Here is an 8,255-nt window from a genome sequence, read left to right as displayed (position 1 = left end):
GACAGTCCATAAAATACATGGATTAATGAGCCAAGCTGTTGTTTATTGTTAATGGATAATTTAAAAAAAATAGCTCAGCTCAGTGTAAGTTAATGGAACAGCATCAAAGTATTAAAAGGGTGTCAGCCATTCACAGTCTGACTATGTTAGCATTTCCTGGAGTGGATAACAGCTTGGAAACACAACACAACAGAAGTTTTGGTCAAGACAGTTCCATCCTCTTGAATTAAAATCTGTATTTTGTAATTAAAATTAAAATCTGTAAAATTAAAATCTGTACATTAAAATCTGTATCTTGCAGCTAAAACATTGGATGCAACTCAGACTGAGTCTTTGGAAGGATGTTAAGGGTTTTCTGCTGAACAGACACTGAGGCCCTTATCTCCCATAAATTAAACTTGCTTTTCCCTGGTAGATTATAATTTCATTTGCATCATTGTTATTCTCTAGCAACATGGAAGGATTTAATTCTCATTTACATCAGGCTAAATTGGCAACATTCTATCAAGATATTTTCCCCAGTGAAAAACTATTTTGCAATTAACATTAAATTTTTCTAAAATAATTTAAAAATGTTTGTCCTTTTAATTAATAGAGCAAAAAATTCAAATAAAAACTAAGTATTTTTTTCTGTTACCAGTGGACAAAAAGCACTTCACTTCCATGTGTCAGGTTCCAAATCAGTATAACCGAGGGGCTTTTTTAATCAAAACGGTTTATTTCCTCTGCTCAATCCCTTCTCAAAGAATGAAAATAAAGGTTTTTTTCCCAGAATAAAATATAATAATTAATTTGTTCTTACATAGTTACCCTCTCTTTAACCAGCTCTGGTTTGTGGTGCTGTTGGGTGCTATCAGAATTCACCTATGAGGCAAGGCAGGGAATATCTCAGGGCATCAACTCTTCTTAAGCGTTCAATCCATAAGTTCAGTTATTTTTTGATCATGTTTTTTGATGGCAGACAAACTGGTCTCAGGGTGCTCTGCCTTTTTTGCCATGGTAAGACCTATTTCCCCTCAAATCTCAGATTGGAGAAGACAGCACTATTGCCTTTATTCCAGATATAATTCCACAAAAAATTGTAATAAAAATTATGATAATTTCAAAAAACATTACCTCTCATAGTAAATATTCCTTATTTTCTCTCATTTGTGATTGAATTCTGATGTAAGTTCAACTAACGAAACTTTTTAAGGACCCTGGCGGAGAAAAATTCAAATGGCTATATCAGTTTTAAAGTTATAATCCAATATATAATTTATCTTTTGGACTATAAAAAGAGACCAAGAGACTGTTTCTAGAATATTGTACATGTGTATGTGTAGATTTCTACTTAGATAACAAGAAACACGTTCCTCCAAAATAGAGAGAAGTGCTTGTATAATGAAGAAATGGGAATGTTTTGAAGTGAATGCATAAAGGAAGTTACTGATCTGGTTCAGTAAGTTTATACAAAAAATGCTAAACTGGAGGTAGTAATCCTATAGCAAAATTAATTCCTGTTTCATCCTCATGAACTAACATAGGCCTAGAAGTCTGTGACTGTAAGCAACACCTCACTGCCTGAACAGAGTTTGAAAATTGGGAATGCATAATCCATTGATTTCTCTGTTGACAAAGAGGTTCAGACCTTCAAGGCAAAATTCTGGACACCCCTGGATTGGGGTGACCCCGAAAGATGGAAAAGTCTCTCCTCCAACCCGTGCCTTCAAAGAAAGATTCAGTAGTCTTCAGTCGTCCGGTCTCAAGGTTGTTTATTGTTGGTTATCTAAAAGGTTTTCTTCCTGAGCTGCTGCGGTCCATTCAGCAGGACAGACAAAGGCACACTGCCCTCCCAGGGGGCTGGTGCCATCTTTTATATCATATATTACATATCAAATGTTTATGGATTTTCCCCAGTGCCTGTTACCTATATTGAATGGTGACTTTCTACTCTAAACCAATCTGTGAGTGCCAACATTACCATGAACATGGAGGTTAGGAAGGAGAAAGAAGGAGGACAGGGCACGCCCAAATCCCTCCATCTTAGAACTTCTGACCCCCAGGTACAAAACTTAGACCACTCTGTACAAGGCCCAAAACTCCCCTGTACAGCACTCAAAAACTGTTCCCTTCACTTTGTGACTACTTCTACTATAATACCTACACTTTTGTGGCTTGCAATTCTTCATACAGAGTTGGTGATTTGCTCCATGGGCTAAGATAGAAACACCACGTGTGTCTTTGGCTGCATGCCAGGGTCTCAGAGCCCCCTGCCAGGGGCTCGGGCCTTCCAGGGCACCCAGAGGGGTGTCCTGGGTTCCGACAGTTCAGAGTTCAGCTACACAGTTTTGAACTCTGTGGAGGAGCTGGACAAAAATGAAAGTCTTTCATTAAAGCAAATGTTAGTCAAGTTTGCAATGCCTCGTTGATTAGCAAAAATGGCTTTGCATGTTATGCCTTAGAGTGCTTCCTTAAGGTTCCATTTCCCTAATTTTCTAAAAGTGGTCTTATTAACTCTTCATGTACTGACTTGATAGCACTGGTGCAATAATGAGCACTCTTTCTCCCTGGCTGTGTTGGTTACCAGCTGAAAAATATATTCATGACTCCCAACTGCCAAAGCAAATTCTTTGTTATTCATTCTCCTTTCTTATAATTTTTTTGTTTTCTATCTGATACAATATAATTAAAAAAAAAAAAAGGCATGATCCCTTACCATGACTAGTGCTGTTTTCTTGCTGAGTTTTTTTCCCGTTTGTATTTCCGTGCTCAGGTAGAAGATCACATGAAATTTGCATGGAGATCTCATGTGGGAGTCTGAATAGTTTTCCAAGGCTCCAGACTTTTCTGATCAAGTGTCTGGCTCAGAATACCATTGGTACAATGGTTAAGAATTATTTTGAACAAGAACTACCTCTTCAATAGTCCAGACTCAAGTCCTGAAGTGTTTATTATGTGAACAGTGAATGTGAACAATGAATCAAAATATCCTGCTGTTGAAATGACTGGTGTATCACCATGTTTTTGAAGATAGCGACTATTTTTCTGTAATTTACAATGTCTTACATGCTGCAATGCCCAGCAACTGTTCAGCCAAGAGCAGCAATAAAGGTTAACTAGCAGTTCCTGTCTCCAGAAGTCAGATGATATTGATTACACTCTTGTATAAAGAAGGAAACAAGGAAGCCACATTAATTTTAGTTTTGTTGAGTAGGCATCATACTGAAGGGTCAAAGAAGAATGAATGCCTGATGAAAACAAGTGGGAACATTGGAAAGGAATAATTAGTCACAAGATCAGAATGGAGAAAACTACAAAAGGAGCTGTGTTTTTGTGTGGGCTGTAAATGATATTGCAGACCACAAATTCTAGGATGAAGTGAGATGTATTCAGAATATCTGCTGTGCTTCAGAATGGAGACATAGATGCATTGACTTTTAAAAGATACAAAAAAATTGACAGTAGAATCACTCTTACTAGTCAGAGATGGTAAGTCTCTGATAAGCTACATATATCTTCCAGGGGAATGACGCAGTGAGAAATGTAAACTTTCTAAATAGGGGTCCTATTTCATTCTATAGACTGTCCAGGAAGCTGGGTAACCTTTACTTCACTCACCGACAAGTCTTTTGAATTTAAACATCAGTTGGACGTGCAAGTCCATTTTAAGCACTATAGTAGCTGGTTAGAACATGTCTTGTTACCCCTAACCAGTTGTATGACCCGCTTGAAGGAGAATGTTCCCTGCAGAGCCCCTTGGCAAAACTAGTGTAAAATAATCCACTGCAATGTCTGTGTGCAGATATAGGCCTGGCCAGGGATAGTGCATTAATTCATTCTGGGACTGGGACAAATGTTGGCAAAATAGAGAAAGGTTTTAAAGCAACTTCTTTTTTGCTTTTGCTGTGTTTTTATAGGAGGCAATCTAGATGTGGACTGACATGCAATGATTGTTGAATTCATCCTTTTTCAACAAATGCAAAAAAGCTGAACTCGGTGAATTTATTATATTGCATTTATTGCTTTGTTAGAGAAATCAGTTGATGCCACAAATGAAATAATTAGAAAATCCTCCAGAAGGATTTTAGGGGATGGAAGCATTTTCAATAATAGAAACATTTGTTTAAAGGATTTTAGCAAAACCCCTTCCCCCTTCTTTTGGCTTTACATCTATTTTGAATCACAACATGACTGGTTTACCTTTCTACACTTCTATTGTCTCTGTTTTTATCTGGAAATATTTTTCATCGGATAGGAGTGTCCTGTACAACAGGGAAGGAAAACATTTTTGCTCATTCAAAACAAATCCAAGAGTTTCACTGTGGAATGAGAAAGGGTCTGATGACATTTTCTAGCAGTTAGCAAATCATGCTGTCATGCATAGGGAAAAAGTCACTAAAATATCCCCAGCTAAAATATCGCAAAATTATGTAGAGCTCAATCCTAGGGAGCCATCTGCCATTTGAAAGCTCCACTGATTTCTAAAGGCGTTCATTGCAGGCAGGTTTGCAGAACTGGACGCATAATTTGTCCCTTTTAGAAACCATAGCTGTTGAAAAGAAATCCTCATGAAAAACATGAGTGGCAGAGAATGAAAAAAAAAAGTCTGTACAATTGGGTGAAAAATCACCACCAGAGCTTGTGTACGGTTGAAAATGCACCCCAGCTACAGGTAAGAATTGAGCTACTCATGAAAGGTCTGATCCTGCTATGTATGTACATGGAAATCTGATTGCTGTCAGGGAGCTTTCTGTTCTGAAAGTGTTCAGATAAGGTTCATCCTCAATAATGCCCTTTTCTGTATTATTGGCCCTTTAAAAACTAAAGGTAAATAGTACCAGCCAATAGGGAAGAATTTTTGATGTACACTATACATTTATGAAGGGATGTGTATAAGTGTAAAATGTTTTGGTATTGCCTTCTATTTAGTTGAGAAATAACTGTTGGAAATGCTTTAGTGGGTCCTGCCTTGGGACAGTGAGACAGAGAAGCGGCTTCTCAGGAACTTCTCCCAGCTCTCTGTTTCTGGAAGCACTGAACCTCAAAGTAGAGGAAACAATCTGCAGAGAGGCAGAAGGAAATATGTTTTACAAATTGCAGCCTGATGAGCTCTTCAACAACATTAAACACCCACGGAGAATTTCTTTAACACAAATACTAAATGAAAAATCTCTTATGGCAGTAGTGAAAGTTTTGATATATATCTATAAAATAGATAAAATTCCATTAATTTCCAACTTGGGACAGACGTTATATTTGAATTTACAGACATGCCAAATGGTAATTTTGGCTTCCAGTCCTTGAGATGTGGCTGATCTATTATGGGTGATAACAGCATATGCTACTTTCTGAGTCAATTTCTATTATGTCATGAGAAGCAACATAGCTAGTAATGGAAGGCATTTTTGCTTTGCTAAAATAGCAAATGAAGTCCATAACATAGAAAATAGGTGGGTTTCATAGAAGTAGATTCAATATTTGAGATGGTTGTCAAATTCAATACTGAGTAAATAAGTCAACAAAAGCAAATCTTATGTGAAAAGTGAACATGGCATATAGCTTGTAGAGATTTTTTTCTTTCATGATGTCAAAGGGTTGCATATCTTGACAACTTTCTTTAGCTGGTTGTGCCTGGAAGAATTTGGCCTTTGTGTAGGTCTGTGTCTGAACTTGTATGTCCCAAGGAGGTAAGTGGCTGCTTGAGATGCTGTGGAGCAGGGGTGAACAGCCGAGAAATGGGAGCATCTGAGTGCAATTTGATGGAGCAGATGTTTCATCCCAGCACTCCACAGCTGCCTCAAGGCTTTGTCTGGTGTCAGCCCTTTCCTAAATGAGTTTTCATAATGAATTTATCTGTTAATTGACACATAAAAATCTATGTTAATATAACATTAAGGACCTATCTTATATTTGCAAATGCCAGGAAATTGAAGGGGAAAAAAACCCCAAACGCTTAAGCTTGAATGTCACCAAGACTTACCTGCTGTGTTCCATGGGGGAGAAATCACTGATGCAGAAACACTTTACATACTGCAGAGTTAAACATAACTTTTTTTTTTTTTTTTTTTTTTTTTTTGGTCCTTTTTGAGAATTCTGTGGGCAGAGGAAGTACCTCGAACCCCTAGTCAAATGTTTAGGCAGTTGCTCATGACTTTAGGTATTAGAACACTTCATTTGCTTCTACCTAGTGTCCATATTTGGGGCTCTGATGGCAGCAGAGTTGTCCACATCTGACCAGACCAAGCAGTGGGGCATTTCCCTTATCCCTTGCAGAAATGTAGAGATGCTTCTCATTGTTTTTTCCAGTGTTGGCAGAGAGCTAACATATTGCTAGTCCTCTTTTCATGCATAAGCTAGGGCAGCTCCTTCAATACAATAGCCCAGGTTTTGCCATATGAGTTGAGAAATGCATAAACATCTTCCTTCTCAGGCTGGCAAAATTCACATCTACCATTCTACCTTCAGGGTAAAAACCTTCCTACTGGTTCGTAAAGGTACCTTACAACAAAACTATGCCAAAAAGGGTTTAAGCCTTAGCTGGGCTGCCTAGCAAAAGGAGACACTGTCTTTTTGTGGCTGGGGAAGTCATAGGAGTGATGAACTTCTGGGCACCATTCCCTCTTCCTAGGACAATATATGTATTTAATGTTAAACCACCAATATGAAGACCAGATCCCAAGAACTTAAATCTCCAGCTCATGCTTTCTGCTGTCTTTGCCCTTGTCACCAGTGCATCTTGTTGCCCTCTTATGTATGCAGCCAGATAATGTCCACAGGAAGGAGAAATCCTGGAAGAGTTAAGGTACCTTCCTGAGGTAAGTCCAGACTTGAGCACAGTAGATTTTGGCGATCTGGAAACACTTGGTTCAGGTTCTCAGATCACAGCTTGGTGCTCACAGCCCAGGCAGGCAGGATGATGCCATTCTAAGCTGAGGACCATATTAATAAAGACAGATTCAGCAGCTGTCCAAAGCCACACGGATGTCACTCTCCTGATAAAAGGTGCAATAGTGTCTCTGCCTGCGCTAACACTTGGTTGCCCGGTGCCCGGTGGGTCACAGTGGTCCTCTGTGTAGTGTCTGCACATCTCCAGGGCCGTGCATCCCAGTACAGCTCTCATGAGTACTGAGGGTACTGAAGACTCCACTGCCTGGTTTGGCCTTTCTCTGCACAGACTAGAGTGGAGGCACTCACCAAGGCACAGGGTACAGGGTACTCCATGAAACTCTACCAACATTGCCCATAGTGAACTGTTAATTAGCCCTAATGGACTGGTTATTCTAAAACTCTTATCCTAGCTTGGAATTAGTCTTTCAACTGAAAATGTTTCCCATTTAACTTTCTTTTTGTTGCACACTTCTAGTCCTGTGCTAAATTTTCTTTCATGCATGACATGAATGGAGCTGCCACTGTCCCAGGTGGATCCTGGTGAAGTATCTGAATGGTGAAAATGATTAGAAATTATTAAAGTGCTTTGAGCACAGTGTTTGCAAGGGCTGCCCATAACAGGAGGTGGCAATACTTGGGGTACACCTGTTAGTCCTTATGGACCACCTGTCTCTGAAAAGGTGCAGTCTGTGAGGCTGAAAAGAGGCAGATGTGAGCTTCATAATATGTATACTTCATACTTATATGAATGAAACACCTATACATGCTGCATTTTTTTTCTGAAAAAGATGTCTGACTCAGAAAAAAACCCAAACTCTTACTGGTATGAAGTAATTGAAATGCTGCTAAAACCACATTAACAGGATCAATCGCACTTGTGAGGAATTATCCTTGTGTGAAGCAAACTGCACTTTGGAAGAAAATGACCTTGTGTAGTGATCAAGGCCTGCCCACAGGAGTTTGTTCAAATTTTTGTGGTCTGCCTCCCTTTCATCCAGCACCTCCATGCAGCCTGACATACCAGCTGCAACCTTGCTCTTCAGCTTTTTCATTCATGCACAGTATCACAGTCTTGTTAACTTGATTCTTTTTCTCCTGTATAGCTTCTTCCCATATCCTGCTGTCCACCCCATCACCCTTCTCCTCCCAGTTTCAGGCATGACAGTCTCACAGCTCACCAGCATCTTAGCCCTGGTCTCCAGCTCTGCATCTGCAGCATTTCACTTGTATTTTGATCACTTCTGCAGCCACTGCAGTCTGTAGAGGAGCTTGTATCCTGCTAGGAGTGAGGCAGAAGGAAGCAGCAAAGTGAGCAGTCCCCAGGTCTGCAGAGCATCACAGGTCACTTACAAGTCACCATGTCTGTTTCATGGGATTGGGGACTG

The sequence above is a fragment of the Motacilla alba genome, chromosome 2 (assembly GCF_015832195.1).
Source record: "Motacilla alba alba isolate MOTALB_02 chromosome 2, Motacilla_alba_V1.0_pri, whole genome shotgun sequence".
NCBI classification, from domain to species: Eukaryota; Metazoa; Chordata; class Aves; order Passeriformes; family Motacillidae; genus Motacilla; species Motacilla alba.
This window is presented reverse-complemented; position numbering follows the sequence as displayed.